Source organism: Amblyomma maculatum, chromosome 6 (genome assembly GCF_055883805.1).
Source record: "Amblyomma maculatum isolate TAMU_Amacu chromosome 6, ASM5588380v1, whole genome shotgun sequence".
Taxonomy (NCBI): domain Eukaryota; kingdom Metazoa; phylum Arthropoda; class Arachnida; order Ixodida; family Ixodidae; genus Amblyomma; species Amblyomma maculatum.
This window is the reverse complement of record NC_139349.1, coordinates 53,362,673-53,390,308: the sequence shown is the minus strand read 5'-3', so window position 1 is coordinate 53,390,308 and position 27,636 is coordinate 53,362,673. Positions and strand designations below refer to the sequence as shown.

At 45.7% G+C, this 27,636-nt stretch overlaps 1 protein-coding gene across 1 annotated transcript in view; it reads left to right on the top strand.

Moving 5' to 3' along the window:
* The first annotated feature begins 7,277 nt into the window (after positions 1 to 7,277).
* Positions 7,278 to 27,636, top strand: part of LOC146185749 (dermonecrotic toxin LbSicTox-betaIA1a-like) — a 56,594-nt gene continuing 36,235 nt past the window's right edge. The window contains exon 1 of the mRNA XM_084606678.1: positions 7,278 to 7,536. The gene's annotated coding sequence lies outside the window, so the exon portion shown is untranslated. The remainder of the gene's footprint in view (positions 7,537 to 27,636) is intronic.

Below are 27,636 nucleotides of genomic sequence, written 5' to 3'. Positions count from 1 at the left end.
AAGTTATTGTGATCAGTTAGGTTAATCTATGAAAACTGGCCTTGGTGATACCGTGCATGCTTTCCGTGGAGCCTTACAAACTTCTTTCACTTGTTAATATTTCGAGATCATTACGTTTTCCCCGTATTTACCTTCTTGTAGAGCCTGTGCGGTTTGAACGTTGCTTGTCAGGTATTCCATATACAAAATAAAAAAAAAATAATAATAAAGCAGAAATCATTGTGAATACATTAATTTCGAATGGGCTTTGCAGTTCAAATGCATCCAGGGACAGAGATGCATTATTGGTATTTATGTCGTTGGGCGTACAATTTCTGCTTCAATAAGCGAATGCACAGTCTTTATTTAGCACGTTATTTGACATATGTAAGGTTCTGCGATTATCTTTCGCGAAGGGCGAAGGCGCGCTTAATGGTCGCCCATTAATACAGCCATCGCGGCGATGGCTGTGTGGCTATGGCGCTAGAGTGCTCAGACCGAAAACGCGGAAACAAACCACGGTCACGGCGGATTAACTTTGATAGCGCTAAAATGCGAAATACGACGAGTGTTGTTCAGTGTCTGGGTGCAAATTGACTGGATGGTGCAAATTGACTCGGAGCCCTGCACTGCGGCATCACCCACAGCCCATGTGTCGCTTGGGGATTTAAAATCCGCAAGCCTTTTCATACTTCACACTTAAAAAACCTTTACAGGTACACACATCTCGATCAGCTTTCATCATACCAACGCAAAGCACAGAACTCGTGGATCGAAAGGTGCTGGCTAGCACTCGCGAGGAACAGCAGAGGCCTCCAGAGGCCACAGAATGTGGTTGACCTACTACTGCGAACAATGCAGCATACGCACGGCTGCCCACAAGGCTGATGGCTGGCGGCTGGTCCTGATCGAAAGTGCGTAGACCCTTCACGGGAATTTGTGGCCTAGCCAGTGAGTGACTTGGCACCGTTCCCTCCTGGTCGCCCGGCCGTTTCTTGTTTGCGGAGGATGCGAGGGCGCTTCCCCCATAGAAAACAAGGGGCCAAGGCCAAGGTCATATGCTTCTCGTTCGTTCGGCCCTGCTGATTTCCTGGTATGCTTTCTTAGAGCGCGAGTGCTTGCGCAACCTCGGCACCTCGTTCCCAACTCTCAACAGAGAAACTTCTATTAATGATGCGGGCACTATAGACCTCAGCTGAGTCCCCAAAATACGTTAGGATCCAAAGCTTAAGGTCACGAGGTCATTATCGATAGAGGCGACTCCATTCCAGCCAAAAAATGTCACGAACCTCTTCCCTGTGGCTTGAGCGAGCGGTAATTGAACATATTCCGTAATCTACCCCTAAGGCTGTCATAGGGTCAATAATCTTGCCTCAGCAAAATCCAACCGGTTCACTCTATTCAGCCAACCAATTGGTCTAGTCATTCAAATCACTCAAGTCACTCAAGTCAGTCGATGAACTTGATTGATTGATTGATTGATTGATTGATTGATTGATTGATTGATTGATTGATTGATTGATTGATTGATTGATTGATTGATTGAAGTCTTTCAAGCCCATGTTTTCAACGTACCCATATCCAGACCATTGAGTTCAGTCTAGTCTGTTCAGCCTAGTCAAGCTGGATTTGTTAGTCCGGGTGTGCTTTTTTTGGATCAATGCTAATGCGCGAGAAACGTGAAGAAAGCGTTGTGTCATGTTCGGCATCCAAGAACTGGCCGGCGTAGACGGAGTATCAGAGGAACGTTTTTATCCTGCTACTTGGCAGGCTGAAAGCAAGTTGCACACTGAGCGCGGTGGGCCCGCGCAAGCGGTCTTTAAAACCAGCACGGGCTATCAGATAAGCTATAGTCGGCGAGTGCGTAAGGGCATGATGTCTGATAACAACACGCTTACTTAAGGCTTCGCGCGCACACATCATTGGGCTTTTCTACCTGATGGATCCTCTTTGTCCTGAATCCTCTTAGTCCAGTCTCAATGCAGTCTTGTTTCTATGCAAATTGCATGCTGCAGCATTGCTTTCCCTTTTTTAGTTCTGCAGCTCATGTAAAAATCCCAGTGCCCGCCAATGCATCGGAAAAGTATTGGTGAAAAAATATTACGCTGCGTCAGCCTCGGCATGTTACATCCTGCACACATATTGAGAAAAAGCTGCGATGTCATGAAAAAAGTCGTATGATTTGTTAATTTTGCGGAAATTTAAATGCCCATTGTTGCTTATGTATCGTTAAGTGGAAAGCCATCGCCAATAGACCTCAGACGACTGTCAGCTCATAAGGTCGATCGAGATTTCTGCACACCTTGCAGTATTTTGTAACGGGGTGCGCTTGCCGGCACGCGAATTCGCTCCGTCCTTCGTGAAATATGACGCGTAAAACAGTTTACTGTTTTCAGTATTCTCGCTGCTTCCCTTTGAGTCACCCTACGATACGCCTCAAAAATTCTTGTTTGTCTGCTCTCCTCGAATGCCTTTTTTTGACCCTGTCGGTCAGGCTAGCGCAACATCTGAAAAACAAGCACAGTCTAGTTCACTTCCGTCCAGGCATAGTTTTACCTGGCGTGAACGTTAGAGTGGGCCATAAATAAGAAAAAAGCTGTTGAGCTGGATAACAGCATTCGAAAGCACAAAAGTAAATAAACAAATAAAATACATGGTGGCGTATTTACCTAGGTTAGCCGGATACGACGTCCACTGTGCCTTAACTTTGCATGAATGGGTCTGCTGCCCTAAAAACCCAACTGAAGCCCGAGAAATTAAAAACCTAGGGCAAGAGGCGGTTGGGGCCCTTCCTGCGTTTTTTTATCATTTCATGCGTAAAAATATGCATTGTTGCCTCTCCAGCAACATTAACATATATGGGCAAGCTCATAGGAAAATGGCGGAGGGGTGAACTTAAGCTTCACCTTTAAAGTCACGACGCGACAGAGTGGCTCCCGTTTGACGTCTTCCCTTGCGAATTCTCGCTCACGTACATGTTCTTTCGTTACTATTTGCTCAATGACTATTCCATTAGTATTATAGTATACACCTCTATTATCCCTCACACATACCAGTCGTAAGCTACCACATTATGCGAATGACGACCCCACGCAGATATAACCATATATCTGGTTTAACTATAGCCGTGATATTGTGCCTCCGTGTCCATGGGACAACGAATGTAACTCGGAATCCAGGTGTCCCGGAAGGCTGCATTACAAACTCTCCCTCCCCTCTCAAAGCGAAGCCCGAGTTAGTAGCGTCTGACGTCTCAGGCCATGTCGTGCCGTCTTTTGACGCCACATAACCCGACTCCCAGACAGTCACCTGTCAGTTACCACCTGTCAGAGCCATTTTTCGCTCACAACAGTGAAGCGGACAACGCTGACTCCGGATTTTCTGGAGAACGAGGCCTTTCTTGCTCTCACTTTAAAAACATTGCACGGCAAGTGGTGTAAAAGAACACATGACCATGTGACAATCAAATCTGCAGGAAAATTACGAGGTGGCGTTTAAAGAGGCGCAAATGGTGAAGCGGTTCATTATGGCAGGCGTTGAGCAAGTTTTTTCCTCGAACACGTTTTCTTTGGAAGTAACGGTGACTCCTGGCATTGAAGGGATTGGCGTGCAGAGTAAAGCGGCCTCAGGGCGGGGAAGTGAATATGATGATCAACTTGTGCACCTGTAGTCATTACGTCCAGTCCTGGCTTGACCTCATGACCTTGGAAGGCACAGTCATGAAAGTGCCGCAGTGCTGGGGACCTAATTCATAAAATGGCTAGAATTCACCTAAAAGACACCGTCATGGTTCACACACACAACTCAACAAAATTCTGTGGAGAAAGAGAAAGCGCTGTTATTTGAGAAGGCAAGCATAGGCGATCCGATTTCTTAAATATAGATTCGTAGTTGCTGAAAATCATTCGTTAGTTCTTGATGTTCCGTTAAGGATTAAACAGTTCGTGCCGTATTCGGAACACTCCAAATAAAGTTCAGTTGCAAGTTAGCGCATTGGCCCGTCTCTCTCTCTCTCTCTCTCTCACGTCACTGACTTTTTTTTGCGCTTCAGGCTTCGTCAAAAGGATCAAGTAGGGGAGTTATTAGTACAGCGCGTGCAGTTAATCTTTACTGAAGAGTGCTGGGTCCAAATCGGTATGCTATTTCCGCCGAAGAAAAAATTTACCCCGACATTTTACAGCGGGCTGGCAAGCGTAACCACCAATCTTTTATTATTATTATTATTATTATTATTATTTCGGCCTCCTGGCAGGTACCGGTGAAGAGAGGAGGTTCTCACTGTGTCGGCTTCCGGTTTCGAAAATTTACCTCCATCCGACTCCTCCTTTGTTCAATAGAGTGGAGGTTCGTACGTCTCAGCGAAATCCCTTCTGCTCACGCGGGCTTAGTAAGCCTCTGCCCATGTTCAAACACAGACAGGTCTTGGAACGCAAGGTCGCGCCCTCTTTGAGCAGCATTAGGGTTAGGTCGTGCCTCCTCCGTCTTCCCATTGTTTCCGCCTGGTGTCCTTTGCCGCAAAGCCTGTAATGCGAAAACCGTTGGCGCACGAAGAACCGTGATCGCGTGGCAGTGTCCAAATGTAGCAAGACAAAGACTCGTCACTGAGAACAAAAGGAACATGGGCAGCTACAGGTAACCGACGAAACAATGCCACAAGTCTCTGCCTTCTACCTCGGTTTTATTTTGATGCCCTGTTACATTACCTTTCGGTGTCTTTCGATTCCTCGATAATCTGTCGTTCAGCCCTGTGCCATATATCAATGCTGAGATTTCTGTAAAGCTCTTTCTGTTGAAAACAGGCAAGTCGTGGTAGTGCTAGTGCTGTTACACTCACTTGTGTTTATAAAAGAGAGCTTGAGTATTCCAGGCAATCAGCTCAGAGAAATTGCTACGCGTTCGTTATGGCCTTCGTAGCATGGCGGTTTTTATCTTACGCTACAAATTCGTTGTGCAAAATTTTACCTAGTATACAGCATAAAGCAAATTGAAACCAGTGTTTTATTCGATACATTTACGACTTTATCTATCGAAAGGTCAAGCTGAGTAGTAGAGACGCAGTACTTTATATGCCGGCCGTCTCCAGCAACGGCTTTTAATGCAGGGCAGGACTAGAGGGAGTGGGGACACGCTTTTCTTTGTTATCCTATTTTACTTCGTCTTTCTGGTCTGTATGTTACAATGTTTCAAAGTTCCTATATTTTCAAAAATTGACTGATGTAAAAAATATGCTGAAGAAGCATTTCAGAAAAAGAGTGAGCACGCCACACAACCGTTTATCATTCTTATTGCAATTTAGCCTAAGAGTTTTTTAAGCTTACCAGTCACGCTCACGCAACCTGCAGCTAAGTCGATGAAACTGTAAAAATTGCCTGTGCTGTTTTTTTTTTTTGTTTTTTCTTTTTTTTTTTTTAAGGAAAAAAGAGAACAGTGCGAATCTCGGCCCAGGGACTAGTACTTTTATTGCGAAAGCAATACTACGACAACCAAAGCGGGACCTCGAGTGGCCGCAGCTACGCCGTGAAGAGGCGTTTAGAGTCTCCTCATAAAAAAATCAGCCTGCCATGACATTCGAATTCATTTTACTCCTATGGCACGGGCAGGAGCTGCCAACTCGGGTCGCTCCTTTCATACGAGAGAGTGATATGAATCAGCCTGCCAGAACCGTTTGCATTCTTGTTACCCCTACGACAAGCAGGCACGTCCACGTGGCTTGGTTGAAGCATGACTTTATAGTGAGATGGTAGCTTACGTTCTCGCGTCATACCCTTAAAGGATGAGCGTAAGTGTCCCTAATAATGTAGCACCTTGAACTGATAGGGCGTGATAGGGAAATAATGTAGCAGGCAAAAAAAGCTTCTGCCGTTGCTTTCGCAATTCAACTATAGGGTTAACCAGAGCTAAACAAAAACTTTTTTTTTTTCTGTTTCGATTTACTTTGTTGCTCACGAAGCGTATGACACTCTTAGATGTTTTTTTTTTTAATCAAATTTACGGAAGCCAAGGCACGAAAGACCGATTAGCATAAAGGCGTAACCTGCCTAATTACGCGAAACACCACACGACATAAATAAATTAAATCAGTTCTTTACCCAAACCATACGAACATGTCTGCATGGCACAGGACCGCATGTCGAACTCCAAAAGCCCAGGGTCCAATCACCGTTCGAGCTCCTTTCAGAGCAATTCACATTTCAGTTCCGCCGCTCCACGCGCGACGCACAGATCTCGACGAATTCAGGTTTCTCTACGCCCCGCTGGGATCTCCGCTGAAGGATAGCCTTAACGTTATTGCGCGAAAACCTTAGCATTGTTTCACGATACACGCAGTGCTTCCCTGACCCGTTTCTCTATATCTGAAGCAATATACGTTAACTGCGGACCAATTTTTATTGCATATGTGGCTTGTAACGATGTCTCATATAAAGGCCGCACACGAGGGCCTTTAGGGTGCCTATACATAAATAAATGTATATGGCTTGCCGTCCACGTTATCATTATGACCTAGAACTGCTTGTTTGCCTGTGTCCATGCGTGCGCCGAATGTGAGTGCACCGTTAGGACGAAGACGATCCAGATTTGCTAGGAATTCGCGAGCTGTGTCGTGTATGCGCGCTGTCTTCTAGTGATGAATCGCGTACTATTTCCGACTCCTGTCCCGCTGTAGAACCAGAAGTGATGAAGACTACGATGACTGACCGACATGTTTGCCTAATCGCGCATCGTTCAGGCTACTTCGTGTGATGTGGTCATTCCTCTTTCGTTATGTTGTTGCCAGCAACGAAGACCCTTGCTTACCTCCAGCCCCAGTGTAAGAGTTGTTTTACAGTTCAGTTCACAGGTATTTCAAGCCTTAACCGAATGATGAAGAATGAAAATATACGTTCAAAGATTAGTAGCCTCTACTGAGTGACCACAATAAATCGTTCGAGTAGCCTCGGCTGAATAGACGACTTGTCCAGGTAAATCCTACTGGCCTCGTCTAAAACGGCTTCTTTGCTTGCATAACTAGACCGCTGAGATTGCCGAAAATGCGCCGCTCCGCTCCTGGGACAGGTTCGTCGAAAATACAAGGGGTGAACATGCCCGAGGGGCTTCCACCACCACCGTTGCAGCAGAGCAAGTCAGGAAGGAAGGAAGAACGATCAAGGGGGAGGGCAGCCGATGAAGCCGTTGTTTGTCGGCGACGGAAAGGAGGATGGCCCGGCCGCAGGAACGGCGAGAGGAGGACGTGCGGCCACGGCGGCGGCGGCGGCCTTGGCCGGCGTCTGCCGCGGCAGAAGAGCATTGCCACCGGCCAACAACACGGAGGATATCTCGCTCGGGGCAAGGGACCTGCCACGGCGGTCCGCATCGAATCGGCCGCAGCGCGCTGGCGTCCGGTCATCGCTGCCGTCATCCCTGTCGCAGTGCCGTCGCTCGACGCTGACCCTCCTTCCGGAACTTGGGGGCACCGGGAGTGGGCTCTTCCTTTTAGTGCTTCGTGTTCCGCTGCCACTGCCGCCGCTACTGGCTCCGACTCGTCACGACCTTCGACTCGCCTGGCAGGTGTGAACGCACGTAAGGGACATTTGCACTTCACTTACGCGGCGTGATCTCTTGTCGATTTTGTTGCTGAGGGTGCTGTGTGTTCCGGTGTCTAGAAAAGCTGAGCTGGAGCGTCTGACACGACGCGTAGCTAGCCATTAAGAATTTTTAACCCATATGAAATGAAGCAGGCTTCTGGTTTTGTTAATCATATTTACTAACCATTAAAATAAGAACGTCAGCTTAGCCAGTCTTTGTACAGCGTTTGGCCTTCGTTCCTTCTTCACAGAGTTGAAGAAAACCCAATTGCGAATGGTCAAAATCAAACGAAGGTATTTTACAAACTATCACGCGACAAGGCATCGTTAACGCGACCGCAGGAATGCTGACAGATCAGGCTGCGTTGCAGCCAAGCCTCCGAAGGGGTGTCAAGTAAACCAGGCCTATTGAGACGTCGACGGCAGCTGGAAAGTTCCAGAAGCTCAACTAAACACCAACGCCGAAGGTGGACACTTCAACGCGCGCCGCCGGCCCCGTAAAATGCTTATTTTCCACGCTGTCTGAGAAGGTGCCGTTGAGCCAACCTGCTTGCGCTTCCGCTCTTTCTCGCCTCGCTACCGCGGTTACCGCATCGGTCATGTCTATTCGACCATTTTACGCCCGTTTTTTTCTTTTGTTGTTGTTGTTGTTGTTGTTTTTGCGTTCCTTTTAGTGTTACGCAGTAGGTCCGACCTAGACCGCGTAATCCTTTTCCGAGGGGCACGGGCAGGGTGCCGATGAACCTGCTGTGACGGTGCCTCCTGTGTTGCTACGTGAATGGTTTACTATGGGGAATGCCTTGGGCGGTCACGGGCGCACGCTGCAGCGGCACTGAGGTCATGGCCTACTCACGCTTTTTGATGAAGGCCGGAAGCTGATAGCTGTATGCTGCACTCCGTCCTTGCACATAAGTCACGATTTTAAGCTCGGCTGTACAGCGGACTAAAAACGTCGGCGTCTTCAGCGAGATTTCAACTGCAAAGTTTCTTAAAATATGTGACGACCGATTTAGCTTGAACATGTGTTTTCATGTCTCTGCAGCTCGCGGAAGCCTGCGCCTTTCAGATACCATATCTACCTGTGCCAACACTAAGAATCCGAGTATTCAGTGTCTTACTAAGATAGCAGTTACTCTTTACAAGAGGCGGAGAAATACAGTGTGCAGGTGTTTCATTTTTCCCTTTAGCCCATCATCCTCGAGAGAACCAGCCAAAGATTCGAAAGTTGTGTAGCCATATAGCTAATGTGCATCTTATGCTGCTTGGAAACAGAGGTAGCACCAACAGTTCCAAAGATATCTTTTCATATTCATCTCAGGATTTCATTCTCGCATGCCTTTTACTTGCCACTATAACCCGATGTCATTTCATACCAAGGCCCCGCGATCTTTTGCCTAGTTCCGGCCCCCAAGCTGTGAATCATGGATGAAAACTACCTTCGTACTTGGTTAATATTATGTAGGCATACACTTGGAGGATCACATCACGTGGCAGACAGAATGTACCATTAAGGGGGTAGTCTGGAAGCCCGTGTGCGCGTACGTTGTTAGCGAGTGAATTTGAGGGGTGCTGTCATGGCATGTTAGCGCGGAGTTAATAAGAAAGCACAGCTGTTATTGTTAATTTCAAAGAGATGTGTCAAAGCGAACGCACGCGTGCATTTGATACAGCTGGGTTATATGTGAAGTATTCAGCGTACTTTATTGCCCATTGTTAGCACCCCGCCGGGGTGGCGCAGTGGTTACGGCGCTCGGCTACTGTTCCCAAGGATGCGGGATCGAATCCCTGCCTCGGCGGCCGGTTTTCGATTGAGGCGAAAAGCAAGGCGCCCATGTGCTGTGCGATGTCAGTGCATGTTAAAGAACTCCAAGTGATTGAAATTTCTCGAGTCCTGCACTATGGCGTCTCTTATAGTCTGAGTCGCTTTGGGACGTTAAACCCACAAACCAAACCATTGTTAGTTAGCAATGCAGCATGCTTTGAAGGTATAAAAGCACAGGAACGAAATGACAGCGGAAATGGTAATCATAACGCGGAAACACCCTGGGGCCTCACTTACCAGCACACACTTTTCTTATTTGTTCCTTCAGTTGCCCTGCGCGTGTTGTCAGTGTGTTACAGAAAGGAAGAAGCAGTACGAGTGGAAGGCTTTTAGTTATCAAATGAGATAAGGTATTCTACCCGGAATGACGCTGAGGAACACAAGAGGGGCCGCAGTGGTAATAACAAGCAGTACTCTTGGGTGTATGATGCCTAGCGGTTGCAACCACTACCTCGCTCCCAGTGAGGCTAACTTACATCAAAACATGCAAAATAAATAGAAGGCAAAAAAGCCCTGGCAGCAAGGGAATGTGGAAGGAGGAAATTACGTTTGCAAATGTGTGAAAGTTTATATAACGAGCGCGGTTTAAAAATGAGCTTGTTGCTTAACTGAACTACACCGCGCAGTGCTGGTAAAGCAGCAATATATAAAAAGGCAAAAAAAAAAAAAGCAATTTTTTGTTGAAGATATTTCATTTTGTCTTGTAATTTATTCCTTGCACTTTTCCTTGCTGCGTCCTAAGGGGAAAAAGCTACAAATAGTGTATCCTAGTAACCTGTGACGAAGCTATCAGAAGGTTTTCGCCGAATAAGGAAACTAACAACTTTTATTTATTGTTAGTGCGGTATTTTTGTTACACCTTGGCTGAGCTGTCTCCCGGAAGCATAAGCATGGTCTTCTCGAGCGCTCCACAGGTGCCCATAGGGTTCGCGAGCAAATCTCTTCAAATCTAGCACCAAGGTAGATGTATATGCTCTCTTCGCCAAAATCGATAGATTATCGGCAGAACAGGCACTCGAGCCTAGCCACAGACTACATAGAAGGCCCTGTGCTCTTCTCTACCTTCTCTGCGGTTGATGCTTCACTGCACGCTATCGAGGAAGTCGCGTGCTTTGTAAGACACCACTGTAAAGGAGTTTGGATTTATGAAGCATTCGTCAAAACGTAAAACAAGAAGAAAAGATATCGCAAAAGTCGGTTGCTTTTCAATTCCTTACACTCGCATTTATGCTTGCCTGAGGCATTTGCTGCAGAACTCCTTCGCCATAGCAGATCGGATCCTGTGCCTCTAACGATAGAATGCGAGCGAATATGACACGTGGGGATACACTTTGGCGCGTCCGCTCGTCACGATCCAGCATTGTTCGAAGCTGTCGGCACTTGGTCTACTTTCGGCGCGTGTTGCGGCGTGATCTCGGGACGGGGACAAGTCGCTGCCTCGTGTAGCAGCATCAGGAAGAGCGGCTTCCACCGGCGGAGGCCGACCCCTGCAACCGCGCACCGCGCAGAACGAGACCGCCGGAGAGAACGCGACCGCATTGGCTGCGGGCCACGGCCGCCGTTCGTCCCGAACGTCGGTCGGGGAGGATTCCGGACTCTATGCTATTTGTACCATGCGCGCATTGCTCGTTTTCTCCTCTTACTCGAGCCGTTAGAGCGCCGAACAAACTGGGATGCGGCCGATCTAAAGCACAGGCAGCCGAGTGCGCAAAAAAGAAACAAACTCCGCACTGTCCGCTACATACTTAAAAGAGACGCCGCCAACAGTGAAAAGCAAAAAATGGTATAGCCGCTATGCCTTTTTTGTTGCTTTCTAGGTACTTTCAGTAAGGACCTGTCCACAATATGCGAGACACTGAGATAGCGACAGAAACATAGTGAGGGTTACACAATGCGAGAGGAACAAGATATAAGAGAAGAGGACATGTTATAAGCTACAGGAAAAGCGCGTGCCCGCAGCAAGGGTCTCACTAGCTGCGAAATAAATTCTCAATTGGCAACCAACTCTAACCTTGCCCTCCCCCCCCCCACACACACACACACACACACACACACACACACACACACACACACACACACACACACACACACACACACACACACACACACACACACACACACACACACACACACACACACACACACACACACACACACACACACACACACACACACACACACACACACACACACACACACACACACACACACACACACACACACACACACACACACACACACACACACACACACACACACACACACACACACACTTGTCTCGTATTCTCTCTCGCAATGCAATCCTTAAATGTTCTATCACCAATTAATTATCTAGCTACCACGATTGTGAAATCAGATCAAAAGCGACACTGGGCGAAGCATAAACTCAGTGTCAGTAGCAGTAAGGCCAAGGCGGTATTTCTTCTTGAGTTGCGATGTTTTTATTTTCTGTCGTGCTCAATCTCCCAAAAGGAGTTTCTGTCAAACTCACTCCTTCGAGGCTCGAATAAAATCGAGAAAGACAAGCAATACCAACAGACCTAACAAAAAGCCAGACAGTTTTTATTTTTATCCTTCGACTGCTGTTCGCTGTTAGGCATCTGAATGGATGCTAGCATTTCGGAGACTACGGTCTCCGTCATCTCAACATCTATTGCCTGCACAAATATAAATGCGTACATTTCCGAGAGCAGAAACATTTATCGATATTTTTTTTTTATCCCTAAACGTTTTGAAGACGGAGAGATTGTAGAATGAAGCGCTTGCAACCTGTGTTCATTCTTCGGCTTGTAATCACTGTTTGCGTTTAAGTAAAATATTAAATTAGAACAGCTGACTAACATTATGTAATACTGGCATATAGTGCAAATTTAGAAGTTGCTCTGAAAAATGAGATACATTTATTTTATTTGCTGTATTGGTTTTCTAGCTTGTGCAGTAATATTCCTCAAAAAAAAAAAAACTGTCAAAAGAAAGTTCCCAGCCGCAAAATAAGCAGGCGTTATTTACAAGCTGTAAATAAGTGGAGAAATATGGGAGAGGCCTTCGCCCTGCAGTGGGTATAGTCAGGCTGATGATGATGATGATGATGATGATGATGATGCTGGTGGTGGTGGTGGTGGTGATGACGATGATGATGATGATGGAATAACTTATTTCATTATCATGATGTTCTTGAATTGTCCTCGCCCTATGCAGCTATTTCGCGTGTTATTGCTCAGTGACACGGTAAGCCAGTGAAAAAAAAAACACACCGAATTTGATAAATTTAGCCGGCACCCGCAAGATGGATTTGTGCCAAGCTTTCTGCGAATTCGCGCGCAGAACAGGAAGGGCGCCTCAAGCTATCTGGCCACGAAAGTGACTCCTGGCAGTGGCATATCAAAAATGCTAATTCTGTTTTATCAACGGCGGTTCTGAACGGAGAGCATAGATCGAGGGAAGATACGCGCGCAAAGACGTGCATGTGCTGTCCTAAGAAACATGATATTTCCATTTCTCTTCGAAAAAAACCCTCTCGAATGGTAAACAAGGAAACGGTGATAAGAAAAGAGATAAACAAGAACCTGTTTCGTGGCATTCTGTTTGCTTAGCGCGTCGGCTGTGTACGCGGTCTATGGCGCATATTTCAGCGGAGATAACCTTTCAACACCTATAACTCCAGCTTATCGGCGCGCACTGCTTTCCCTGTCACGCGCAGCAGATCGTTAGCCATAGGATGGGGCACTTAGCGGTAAAAGCATTTCAGAAGGTGTAGAGAGAGATCCTACCAGAGGCTCTTATCCGAAAACAGGCCTTAGACGGGATCATCGTGTGTAGTGGTTGCTCGGTACTTCTCCAACATTAACGTCAAAAAGAAGAAGAAGAAAAAAAAAAGAACAAGCGGGCCGTTCACTGGCGAAAAAAAAAAAAATAGCAGCTTGAAGTCATGTTCTACAGTAACAGAGTTTACAGGTGTAATTATTTTGCTTATGACGATTATTATGCTTTAAGAAGGGTACGATGGTTTGGTTTGAGGGGTTTAACGTCCCAAATCCCAAAGTGACTCAGGCTATGAGAGAAGACATAGTAGAGGGCTCCGGAAATTTCTACTACCTGGGGTTCTTTATCGTGAACTGACATCGCACAGCACACGGGCGCCTTGCTTTTCACCTCCATCGAAAAGCGGTCGCCGTGGCCAGGATTCGATCCCGCTGCATCCTTTGGAGCAATGCGGTCACCACCCATTTTCACGAATTATGTAGGAATAGCTGGAGGTTGCCGAACTGATTTCCGTTTACAGGGTCCATAAAAAGCTATTTACTAAGACTGGAAAACGCGCATGTGCAGTAGGTAGTCAATAAGTCCTCTCCACTCACCACAACTCAAGAATTTTTCAGCCAGCTCCAATGAAACTTCTGCTCCCTATTTCAATTGAGCGCACGCCGGAGAGCAAGAAGAATAAAGCAAACAAGTCGCGACAGCGCTTCACCGCTTCCTGTTCCGTCCGCGCAACTTGCGAGCGTCCAGTGAGCTGGCGAACCCAGAAAGCTCCACTGATTTCATCGCAAAGGGAGAGCGCGGGGAGGTGCCGCTCTAATCGGTTGCAAGCGGGCACCAGGAGCGCGTTTTAAAAATTGTTTGTAAATTATAACATCCATGGATAGTCTTTAAATTTCATTCGAACACTCACAAAGACCACATCCAATTACTTTCTGAATTCCATTTTATGGCACCTATAAGCACTGGTCAAATTCCCCGCTATGCTTCTGTCAAATCCCCTGCGATCCAGCACCGCACCATCCATCTGGCGGAAGAGGCCGCAGCAAGCCAAGGGATACCTTGCCAGCCTCTAATCCGCGGGCGCACGACTCCCCGTCTTCCCCGGCACGCGTGCCGGGGGCGGGGAAGAGGACGCCCATTTCCGATGGAAATAAAAGTTGTGCAACCAACCAACCAATCACAAAATAGCTTTTCCATAAAATTCAGTTCTAAAAAAAAAAAAAAAAAAAAAAAGAAAGAAAGAAAGAAAGCTAACGTGACGACTCTATTCCTCTCGCCTTTCTTTACGGAGCGTTAACAATGCGCGGAGGTAGTAGCCCAAACGTCGGTTATGAAATCCTCCTTACTGAACAACCCATGTAACATTAACATTTATTCATATTCAATGTATAACCCTGCGGGCAATGTCATGAAGCTTTGATCTAGGTACCAATTCTTTTTAGCTTCCCAGTAAAGAATAATTAAAATCGTCCATGCAAGACGCACATGTGCAGGTTCTTAAACACGCAAGTGCACTTACAAGGTGAGTTAATAAATTAAAACATATGCGAAAGCAGTAAAATACAAAAATTATTAATTCTTTCTGAAGCAAAGCAAACCCCCTTCTGTCGTATAGCACAGTTCTTATACTAGCCTGCGCAGCAGTTTAGTTGTGGGCAGTTTAAGGAAGTTGAAGACAGTTATGACTAAACGAAGTTTAGTTCCAAAAGGTGAAATGGTGATTCGCGCCTCCGCAAATTCGATTCATTATTTACTTATTCGCACGACGGAAGTTTGTTTCAATGTCGTACAAGACAAAAAGGGCTCAAGGGTTACTATGACCGCCTTGCTGCACTTATTTTTTCAGAAGTACCGAGTTGAGGGGCTTGGATTTTAATTTAAGCATGGTTTTGCTCAGGAACGGCACCTCGCAACTTAGAAAACGTTATTTGCTCTCTAATACTGTTTAAAGGCTTCCCAAGTTTTACCCATAACGCATCCACCTCAATGCTGCATGAAAATGAAAAAAAAAAAAGAAGAATCATATTCGCAAATTCTGCACAAATCGCAAAAATGACGTACCCATCAACGATTCCCCAATGATTGATGAACGATTGACTTCGCGTTTTCAAAATACAGCTGTCTCCTTGAATCATCTTTTCACGGCGGTACTCGCACAAAATTTGTAAATTTAGTTCGGAGTTTAAGTTGCAAGTTGATCTGTATAAGCAGCCAGGAACAGCACTGACCCATTGCCCTTTTTCTGTTTCGGATTGCTTACTGGTAGTGATCTTTTACTCTAAGCTGCTCCTTATTACGCTGCCTTTCCTTTTCTTTCCACTCGACTACTAATTGTTCACTGAAGTGTGTCTTTTTCACAGGTGGTTTTAATTCCTGTTCTTTGGCTTATTACGGCTACCTAGTACGTTTAATTATATTTTGGCCAGCTGAGCAGTCATGAAACGCATGATGCAAATATATTGAATGTAATGCCTTGTTAGTTAAATAAAAAAAAATATTCAGTTATTATTTTATTAAATCTTCATGGTAATAGCTTAAAATCAGTTCGTTCGGCAGCGGCATTAGTTTTTAATTGTTGCTTCGAGCTTTACCTCATAAGTCAGTGCTTTAAAGATACAAGGTTTGCGCTCCTACGTTGACCAGAATCGATATCAAAAGAGGCGACAGGCAATTTATCGATTAGGGGCAGGATATTGCACCGAAGACTGTAATTCTTGCCGCTGGTTTGCATCACTTTTTGCAGCTCGTGGTACCATATAGTTTGGCAGTATTGCTTACTTAGCCAGACTAACTACCCGGTCTTTCAAGATTTTCTTTTGTTAAAGAAATGAGAATTACTTGACGAATTTGTCGAAAACAAGTGCGTATTGCTATCACCTAAAAATTATTAAGTGCAATACCACAGCAGCTGTGAACAGCGGAAGCTTCGCGTGGATTTGCGTGCTTCACTTCGGCGTAGGGCACGCTTCAAATGCAGCCCTCTATGCAATCAACGGGACCATTCCAGAATTATGATTGAATACCTCCCCAGCCCTGTTACGGGCTTCTCGTGTAAACCGGCTGCCGGGTGAGGCCGTATCATGCGTCCAGAGAGCGCAACTGCTACCCGGAAGCAGCTATAGGAGATGGACCTCTCCCCCTGCTATCCGCCTCACCCGACACACTCTTGCCCCGTATATAAACAGAGGATGCAGCAGATTGCTCCACCAACTCCACACGCGCGCAATTACTTGGCGGGTGCCTGCCGTAAAGGCAGATAATAGCATGCCTGCACATTTATCACCACATTACACAAACAACGCAGAGAGCTGACTTCATATAGAAGATCTTTGTGCGCGAAGTTTGTAGTACACGTGTTTTGCTGGTATATATGTCTGCTTGAATTCTCCTGTACTTGCTATGATGGAATTTCGTTTATATGATATTTAGATGCTCCAAACGTGTTGAGCCATCCTCATATTTTCTCCGAATATGAATCCAGATTCATCGCTGACTTTTAAGGGATCGCGGGTTGTCGATTACAGAATAACACGTCGGAGCTGAGCGAGCTTGTGTTCTGCTCCCGCTGTGCACAGAAAGGGGCGTTTTGTTCTCTCGTGTAGAAGTTGCATGCATAAAGGAGAAAGATGAAGCCAGCAGCAGCCTTGCATGAGACTTGTTAAGACGGTCAGATACGACCACAATCGGAAGAAAACAGCACGGAAGGACAACGACCACCTTCGCCCCTCCAAAATGGAGTCAGTGATAATTCAGGCTCGGTGACAGATCAATATATTTAAGAGAATTTCCCTGAGTAAGAATGCAGAGCTGCGGGCCCATCTTCCTGCACTGCGCGTAATCACCGGTACAGAGAATGGTATGAACCAATTCTGAGATGGGCACAGAAGTGTGAATCACTATAAGTGCACGTGCTCTAAGACAAACTCTCAATATTTACGCGACTGAAGAATCAGGAGTATGAGAATCCATTTTGAAAGAAAAAAAAATCAGCGCAACTAAAACAGAGGACCCCGGAAAGGAAATACACGTACAGGCGCTGAGCTTACAAGCGCTCTTCGATCGAGGAAAAAAATAAAAAAAACACGGCTAATTATCTAGCTCATCCGGGAAAAGGTCACATCTGACTTAAAAAAAAAAAAAAAAAAAAAAAAAAAAGAAAAAACATAACAGCCTAGTTGATTCTTAAGCACCTACAGGCGTCCTTCTCGTTTCAAAAGCCCCGTCTAGCGCTTCATGGAGATCACGGAAGCGTTGCTAGCACACGAGTGTGGTTCTGTAAAGGTATCATGCGCCTCTACTATTCCCCGCACAAGTTAGTGTTTGTGGCCATACAATGTAACAAACGATATTTCTGGAAGGACAACAAAGCAAATTGCGCGCTTGTTCGTTCACCCGAAAATACGTGCACTCAAGAGTATACCTGCAAAACTCAGCTTATGGTCAAGAACAATGTCGGGTCCTGCAAGCGCACGATATCTGTCACTTTTCTTGCATGGCTCAAAAACACATTTCGCGCCGCCGTTGGTTTTCTCCGATATATGATCGCATTCGACCACGCAACAACTCAGCGGCATTGAGAAAAACACAGCGAATTGTCTCCGAACGACGCTTAGTTTTTCGCACCACGCCGCAGACAGAGGAATATTTTGCCCGTCAAACCAGGCCACAACCTCCGCCCTTCTTTCAATACGTCAATCGCGACGTAGGCCAGAAGAAGTTTATCTTCGGTTGACACGGGCGAAATGTTTGGCTTGGCCTGGGCAAAACTTGGTGTTACCATCTAAACTGGGTGCTGTCAATTATACCGGGATACCTGTTTTGGTCAGACTTGATGAAGGTCGGTTTTCGGGTGAAACGGGCCAATTTTGAGGGTGGTCGGATCCACAGCAAAGGGTCACTCCACAATGATGGACAGTGTTGAATCATGGTGGACTTGGTATACACCGTACTGAACTTCAGTTTAACTTTAAGATATGCTGCTGTCGTTTTGCATGAATCACAAGACCCAATCAAGGTCAGGTTTAACACCCGACTCTGGTTTTGCAGCTTTGGTTTAAAATCAGCGCACCGAGACGTCACGAGGTCATTAAATTAAAGTTGAAATAAATGTTTCTGGACTCCGTGAGTTTAACTGTAATTAATGCCCGTTATTTTGACACGACTCCATAGAATCTGCTTTCTGCGTTGATGTGGTTCTTCAAGAGCAGTAATCGCACCTGCATGAGTTTAATTAAAGGTTCAAAACGAACTACTTGACTGTCATAAAACCTTCTGTCCAGGAGAGAGCATAGAACCGCATAAGGCGGCCCCGCACATTGCGTGCCCGATTTATTCGGCAAGAAATCCAATGAAGCTGTTTCCGAAAATACTTGTCATTTTATTTTTTGCTGTTCTCAGCAACAGAACCAGCGAACGGAAAAAGTTTTTTATGCGCTTTCTGAATTGGGGAGCGAGATGTGTGAATTTTTTTAAGTCTATGGTTCATGAACCAGCACCTTGCTTGCGCACATCTGTTTTATTTTAGGCCCTGTTGCATACTTTCTTTTTTAATGTTCGGGTTAGTCAAAGTGTTTTTTTGGCAGCACCGCACAAATGTATTGCCCGGGACCAGCGTTAACTGGTGCTCTTTCAGCACCATAACAGCTGCTCCATATAATTTTGAGATAAGAAGCGCCTTTAAAGCAGTAGCGTCTTTAAACGTTACTTGGAGAAAAAAACTGTCAAATATGAAAGAAACACGAACGTAGCTTACTACGACGCGGAATTCTCAGTACGTGCCGGACGTGTGTTTTTGTGCTGCCCGAGGCGATTTGCGGTAGGCGCGTTGATAGAACCAGTTGGCATCGAAATCTTGAATTCAGAAGCGATAACGTTTCTTTCCGTGACGTGGAAACGCGATACGATGAAACACGTGCATCCTACAGACGACCTGCGAGCAAACTGCTACGTGTTGGTGGGGGGCCTGGGCAGCCAAATTAGGCTGGAACCTTCACGTGCGAGTGTCAGCTTACTTCTGATGCTAGTGCCTGCGGGAAACGATCAGCCCAGAAACCCTGCGGTTCGAAGCTCCAACGTGCCCCACCCGAACGGCGCGCTGTTTTTTTCCATTCAGTTGCACGCATTGCATCTACAACCTGTTCCCGTGACATCTTATTCATGTCTCGTTTTGTAGCAGCTTCCTGCAACGGCTTTATCGTAAACATAAATTGTACGGCAACGCACACCTGCACACCTTCACACTAAGTTGCCACGTGTTAGTAGCTGCTATAGCAATGTTCCCAAAGAGCAGTCATTTACTGACTGCTCGATTAGAGGGCAGATCATTGTTTGGCTTTGATCGGTATCTAAAATCGCACATGTTGACATTTTATGGCACGCGTCAGATTTAGTGCGACTTTTGCGTTTCGAAATAAAAAAGTAATGATACCACTGTGTGCTTGCCTCGTCCCAAAGAATAGATTTTCCGATCCTTAAGCGATGAAAAAAAAAAAAAAAATGCGAATTCGGGAACGCATGGCCGAAAAAGATCCGATGTTCGTCGTGACGCCTGCCCCTTTAGTGTCAATCACGCTAGTAGTAGTTAATGCGAGGCGAAAGAAAGACGCTAAGGCATTGGCAAGTTACATTGGAAGATCCTTTTTCATTGGCTCTTGCGATGGGAACTGCCCATAGATTCCCTTGGGCAGTATCTATTGCCGCCCAAACAACGTACTAGAATACAAGTCCTGGAATAGTGCAAGACAACAGAATGCTATTTTTTATTGCGATAGCAATACTGCGCCAGGTTTCGGCCCGTCGCGCCGTGTCAGGAAGGGCCGCGTTTGACCTTGAACAGCCGCGGAGGAGAAGGAGGAGGAGAAAAAGAAGAAGCAGGAGAAGCAGAAGAAGAAGCAGAAGAAGCAGAAAAAGAAGCAGAAAAAGAAGCAGAAGCAGAAGAAGCAGAAGCAGAAGAAGCAGAAGCAGAAGAAGCAGAAGAAGAAGAAGCAGAAAAAGGAGAAGCAGAAAAAGGAGAAGCAGAAGAAGAAGAAGCAGAAGCTAATCGGCAGCTAATGCTTTCGCTCCACATTCGGTTCAGCAGCATTGAACCCTTCTCATTTATATGTGGGCTGGTAGCTTATGCTCTCGCGTCATACTCTTAAAGGATGAGCTTGAGTGTCCCCAATAACGTAGCACCTTACACTGATAGGGCGTGATAGGGTAATATTGTAGCAGGCAAAAGAAGCTTCCGCCGTTGCTACCGCAATCTGACTCGGGTTAACCAGAGGTAAGCCACAACTAACTTTTATGATCATGCGACTCTGTAACAGATCTATCTTAGCGGTCTGCGTTATTCAGCGACGGCTTCAGCGCGCGCACGCTACATGTGGCAAGCAGAGGGGCGACACCCCATACCACCACCAGGAACATTATCAGATAAACAGGGTGCTTTGACGGAACCTGCCACCAACTACTAAAAAAAAAAAAAAAAAAAAAAAAAAAAGTATTTTGGAAGTACAAAAGTTGTTTTCGCGCAGTAGTCATGCTTGTGCTGGCGGAAAGCATAGCACAGGCCTCTATAGGTAAACTTACACAAACACCAGAAGTATTTGTCTTTACTGAAAGTATATTTGTTAGAAAGGCAGCATTCATTTTTTGTTTTTACTTTGTCACCCCAGCTCCATAAGCTTTGAATTGGCGGAGAAAGCCGAATACTGTGCTTGGTATTTATATACTATTTGCTTAAATATTAGTAACGCATAATCAAATAGCGCGGTATTGCACGAACAGCAACGCAAATTGCTTTTCCGTGGTCTTGCTTCTCGCAGCCTAGTCGCGATGTCCCCGCGCGGCGGTTCTAACATGGGCCTCGTTAGCGCTCCTTTCAAACATCTGCCATCGCAGTTGGGTTTCTTTATGGGGTGCCGCCAGATAAACGTGGGATTCAAAGGCTAATTTACGCGGCTCCCTTCTTTGTTCACTGTAGCGACTTGCTAGCCCGTTATACCTAGTGGCACGGTACGGGCACATTTTTTTTTCAATTCTTTTTGGGTGGCCTCACTATACAATATGTAGCGACTCACTGTGCAACGATTCTGTAGGTCTATTAGACTCTAACCAGTCGCCGTGGTTTGCTGCGTCTGAGCTGCAAGCCCGATCCCAGCTTCACCGTCCTTGAGCTTCGCTAGATAGGCAGCCTGTTTGCACCCCATTATCTTCGTCCTCTTGATTCCCTCGGCTCTTCAAACGGCACGCGCAAGAATCACAGCAAGTGGCGTCATTTTTTGAGCTACTGCCTTGGAGCGTGCCTGAAGTGCCTTCAGTTGTGCAGGGACACTGAGATCTGCACAGCGACCTTCAGCGTTACGAGTGTACGTCGTTGCATATTTGTTGGAGAGCCCAGGACAAAGACTAAGGAGAAAGTGTAGCCCATAAGGTAGGTGCTGTGGTGATTGTTTTACTAACCGCTCTAGTCACTGGTTAACCTTTTGTAATGCCGGTATGGCCTCAAGGCGAAACGCAAGGAAACACATGATTAATAAGCGTGAAAGTGTTTTTCAAAAATGGCATGAGCAATGGTTTCTGTTCTGGTACAGTTGGGGCGAATAAACGCGAACGCAGCAAATTCGGGTCGAAAACGAAGACTGAGCATTTACTCGACCGAGCATACTTCTTCCCATCATTTATACAAGTCGTTACCAAGTCTGCCATTTGTTATTATCACGCGTTTTCTTGAAGATATGTCGCATATTCTCCGAACTGATCTGCACCGTTTCGTTCCCTGCTTGTTATTGCATCATGCTTAATGTTCCAGCTCCTTATCGTAGATTGTGAGAAACAAAATAAAATGACAACTTCAGCTTTTACATTCCAGCTATACTTGGGCTGAAAAATGCGCACAAAAACAGCACGAAAACTCAGCAAAGCTGCGATTTCCATGTGACCGTCACTCGGATACCCCGGCTGTCTATCAAACTGACGATATTACATCGTTCAGCAGATTACTATAGCTACCCAATCACAAAAATGTTTTCTGATGTCTTCGGCCTGCGCTCACACGCACACACACAAAAAGAAGCATCTTTCAAGGGGACATTGTTGCAGCCGTCGCACAATTTCATGCTTTGAATACACGCCTTCATCACCAACTATATAGCAGAGAGGGGTTGTTTTCTCTTCACCACTTGAGGCGGCACATTATTCAGGAGCCTATAAATTATAATCTAAAAGCGCAGCCTTCTTTGCTTCTCATGGCTGTTCTCCGTTATAGTGGAACAAGATGCGGCACAATAGCTGTTTTTTATAAAAGTTTATTTAGAGACGCACAGCGTGTGAGAAACGAGAGAAGTGGGCACAGATTGGGGGCAAGCGCATTCCCTTCGTTCATGTTCTCGCGTTCCATTCATTCCTTGACATGTAACCCTCACGTGACACCATCCATCCCAGTGCACGACAGTCAGGTTTTGAAGTTGACAATAAAGAAAAAAAAAAGTAAAAGCCGTGGTAGCGCAGTGGTTAGAGCGCTCGACTACTGTGCCCAAGAATGCGGAGTCGAATCCCGGCCGCGGCGGCCGCTTTTTAATGGAGGCGAAAAGCTAAGGGGCCGTGTGGTGTGTGATTTTAGTGCACGTTAAAGAACCCCAGGTGATCGAAATTTCCAGAGCCCTCCACTACGTTGTCTCTCATAGCCTGAGTTGCTTGAGACGACGTTAACCCCCCCCCCCCCCCCCCCCTCTTAAACCAAACCAATATTCCCCCCCAAATCTGTTAGTACAAACTTAACTTTTAAGCAGCAGAACAAGAAAATAAAAGGAAAAGAGAACGGCATTGCAGTTAAGGCCCGTTGCGATTATTCAGTTCGATTAGTTTTTCTTCTGAAACGTTAAGGGAATCTGTCAAATGTCTCCTTTCACGCACAACGCGCGAAACTCGCCAGTTATTTTAAAGACATCGTGCTTTCACGGGCGTCCACTCCTCCGCAGCATTAAGATTCAGGACGACACCTCTTCCCTGTTGTATTTTTTTCCGCCCTCCTTGTCATCCGCTTTTGCACATTTTCGGCTGCAGACGCGTGACGCTCCGCTGCGCGCGCCAGTGTGAGCCTCTCGCCTCTGATGTGTCGCTCGCACGAGTCCCCCATGATGCAACAAGTGCACTAGAGTGGATTTGGGTGAGTCGCCTTTCACTCAACTTCTAGAATGGCTCGTTTGTAATCAGAATAGGTTTTGTCTAGAGATGCCCCTTCACATGATGCGCTTATCTGCAGCATCCTCTATGCTGCGATAGAAATGGAGCTTCAAGCTGCTCCTTTTCAGTGAGAAGGGAATTGAGGCCACAAGTGTCAGCAAGAATAAAATACTTCATAAGCTCGCCTTATAGACTAGTACATCGGCCTGTTTCTATGGGCTCAAACTAACATTCTATTTATGACTAATTTGACATGGCGAACTCTAAGGTCGCTCTATCCGTACCGCCACCCCAGTGTTCGCTTCCTGCTCGCCTTCTGGCTTATATTGTTCTAGTAACAAATACACGATCCGAATATATTAATGGCGTTTTTTTTTTGTTTGTTTTTTTGCCTTCAGGCTGCCTTTTTCATGTTGAGGTGCGATTAAAGTGGTTTCTAGATGTAGACTTGTGGGAGCATGGGCGCCATGCAGTGCATATAGGGTCGCCACTGAAAGGCACTTAGAGCTTGTTGTAGAAAGTTTATCCCGGAGATGATTTTCTGCTTATAGGGAACGGCTGCTCATCTTCGGCTGCAAGGACAGCCGACTTCCGCGATTGGGATTATTTCTTCCAATGGCTGCCGATTTCTTTTACTGTGGCCTGCAACATCAGACGCGCCCCTTTGTGTAGAAGCGAATATATCGAGGACTATGCAGCCATCTGGGAGAAACTAAGGTATTATATGTATCACGTATTCCTACAAACAAGCGCTGAATAGCCATGCTCTAATGTTGAGCCCAGCTTCACTTTCGGTATGCATACCCGTCTGATCAATTCCTTGAACAGAGGAATCCTCTGTGCTTTCGCTTTTTTTTTCTTTTCGTTTAACCATGACTCTTCATTGATCAGCACCTTTCATGTGCTTAATACTGAGGCTTCTCAACTCAGTGAGACCTTTTGCGCTGCGCGCCACTGCGTCGATCGGACCAGCACCGATCACTTATCTGTCGCTGCTTTACCTAGCGAGATATGGACGAAGAAGCAAGACACGTACAAACACAGAATAACAACTTTAGTTCGCGAAGAAAGACAAGGTGTATATATAAACGATTTCAGCGCCGGCCTAATAGTCAGAAACGTACTTATTGACATGCCGGCTTACTGACGATTAGATTGCATCTGAGATCGACGATATGTATACGCCTTGCCTTTCTTAACGAAGTAAAGCTCTTAGTCTCCGTTTGTGTGCGTCTTGACTCTTCTTCGCCCACTTCTCACCAGCGCAGTTCTTTCCTTGCATCGAATTATGTAGCGATTGGCCCGAAAAGTTCTATTCTACTCTTGTTAACAGCCGCATGTCGAAGAAATCCAAGCATCATCGTTGTCTTCGTTGGCCATGAGAGAAATTTTCGTTGGAACCAGATAATTCGAAAACATTTCTAAGCGATCGGAATCATACCAAATTTATCAAGAAGTTCAAGCGGTGAAATGTCCCTAAAATAAACAGAAGTAAATACCAGCTATTTATTTGCGATAGAAACCGGATGCTATCGCGTAGCGCTTTTTTCTTGATGCTTAGCCAGACGGCCATGCACCGTTCAGCGTAACCACGCGGAACACAGGCAATAGAAGTTTATATTTTCTTTTCGAGCTCATGCACTAGACTGGCTCTGCATGCTAGGAGGGAAGTGGTAGCCAGGAACAAGAGAGTCGACGATTCTGAGAGCAAACTAAAAAACGAGATAACGCTGAGCGAGAGTTACTCTTATTCCGCCATCATAACGGTTCTTACGCCTATAACAGGCTGAAAGCAATCCGGGAGACATTTCAGTTCCACGCTATGCGTATGATGCTTAACGTAGCTATTGGTCCTTTTTCCTTATCGCTTTGCAGAGACAGCCACTATTTTTTTTATTATTCTTGCTTTGTTTTTAATTTACCACATGACTCACAAGGCCTCCCCTTTCACCAAGTCGATCAAGCATGCCTCAATGGTCTAGGTCATGGCCTAGGTGTCGCTTGTTTGACTCCGGACCCCGGAGTCCGCGGTTCGTATCACCGTAACTGTCTTTTGAGCGCAAATAATTCACTCGACATTCTTATCTCTCATAATGATGTTTGAGCCATGATGCAAACTTGTAATTACATTCCGGCTGATATTTTAATGAAATTAAAACCAATGCAGAATTGTATAGTGACATCGCCACTGTTTTAATAAATGATCGTTTTGGGTGTGTTCGAATTACTTGCGCGAGGTCATGTGGATGTGACAGCACAACCTCTCGGCAGATGCTGATTTTCCGCTCAGAGTTGCGCTGGCACCGACAGCGGGATTTTCAACGAACGCGACACTTGAGTTGATCGTCCCTCTTTCTTTGTCGTCTTCCTGTGCTGCGCTACTGGTTGTCGACCACGTACCAACGAGCACAGCAATCCACGCTGCTGGAAGCCTTAACTCTGTCGCTTTAATAGCGGGCGCGAATGGGTCTTTTAGCGAAGAGCCATCTCATGACGCCTGGAGGAGTTAAGGGGCTTTATTGATTGATGCAGTATATAAACATACGACAGCTAGATAAACATTGCTATATAGCAGTTCGCAAACCGATATATTTCGGTTTATGGGCTTTAACTTTTTTAGCGCACTCAACCTTTGGCGTTAGCTCATTGGGAAGACAAGGTCCAAGTTTTACACAATAGCAAGCAAAATTTATCCCCACATTCAGCCACAATTTGTGCCCACAATAAACTTATTCAACAACTGCTTTCGTAGCTGTGTTATGATATCGGCAGAGGTGGGCATTTGACCTCAAAAACCTCGACCTCACCTCAAACTCAAAAACTATTTGGCGACCTCACTCAACCTCAACCTCATCAATTGAGGTTGAGGTCCCCCAGGCGACCTCACCTCACTTTTCAGATGACCATTGGCGACCTCACTCAACCTCACCTCAAACTCAAAATGTGAGGTTGAGGTCGGGTGCTCGACCTCAAAAAAAAAAAAAAAAATCATTAAATTAAACCGCGACTTAAAGCTAATATACATGTCTCGGTAATCCTAGGGTATATAGGCTAGCCAGAATTTTGTCGTATGAAGGCTGTATTTTACTCCTAATTTTATACAACAATTAATGTCCCGGATAAAAGCAGAAAAACTCCGGAAACAACATGTCCAACTCTGCACTAAAGTGGCAATCCTCTCCCCCTCCTCGCCTACCGTTTTGTGGTCGGTTTCAATCTAAGGCCTATATGGGTACAACGTTACTACGCATAGGCCCATAATGCAATACAAAGAGTTTAACTCATCCGACCCACGTGAATAAGATTCGTATTAAAAATAAAACAAGCCAGTTCTTACTATAAACTGAAAAGCGAAATGCTGTTGACCCTAGTGACGACGACAATGACGATATGCTCTTTTTCTTTTCTTGCCACATAGCACTAAACAGACAAGGACACAGCGAGACACACGGGACGGGCACTTTTTTTATCGCCCGTCCCGTATGTCTGGCTTTGTCACTGTCTGTTTAGCGCTATGAGGCAAGAAAACCGACACCAACTCGCCCAAGCTTCCATCCTTGCTCTTTTTCTTAATTCGAAAAAAAAAAATTGATGATTGCCGAGCTTTTTTTTTAATACACTGTACATTGTTTTGCGACAGAATACATTAAGTTAGGAAAAAAATAGGAATACATTCGTGCCTCGTTAGTACGGACGCTTTGGTTTCCGACCAAAGCTGTCCATAAAGCGAGTCATCCATAATAACGAGTCATGAATAAAAACGAAAAGTATATAATTGAGAAATTTATAATTAATGGCTGCTGTTTTAAATTATTTGGGTATATAAACACAGCCGAGATGTCGATGCTACTCTCTTCTCCATAGATCCGTCGACCCGAAACGTCATGTCTGTTCTTAAACCTTGTCAGCCATCCTTTTGAGTAGCTGAAGTCAGCAACGCCTAGACAGAGCGTAGAATATTTCTCAGTAAACATCCCCTTGTTTTACTGAACAAAAATTTCGTAAGTCATCACAGGTAAAACCTATCAAGACGGAGGAGAAGAAGTACTCATAATGTTGCCGAGGCAGCGAGCCTTCTTTTGAAGCATTTCGTCGCTCACGACAGCACCATTCGCGTACACATTCCCGAACCACATTAACAAGGCTGACTCCATTTCTTCGAACTGTGCTTGGCGCTGTCGACCTGTGGCTTTCGCTGCAATGCCGACGTTGAGTCATTTATCGGAGTCCTGTAGTATATATAGATGGTATACCGTCGACCTGGTGAGGCTGAGGCCTAGTTGAACTTGGGTCCAGTCTTTCGTGGCTTGGATTGACTAAGATGGCTTTTGCCGCTTGTACTCACAG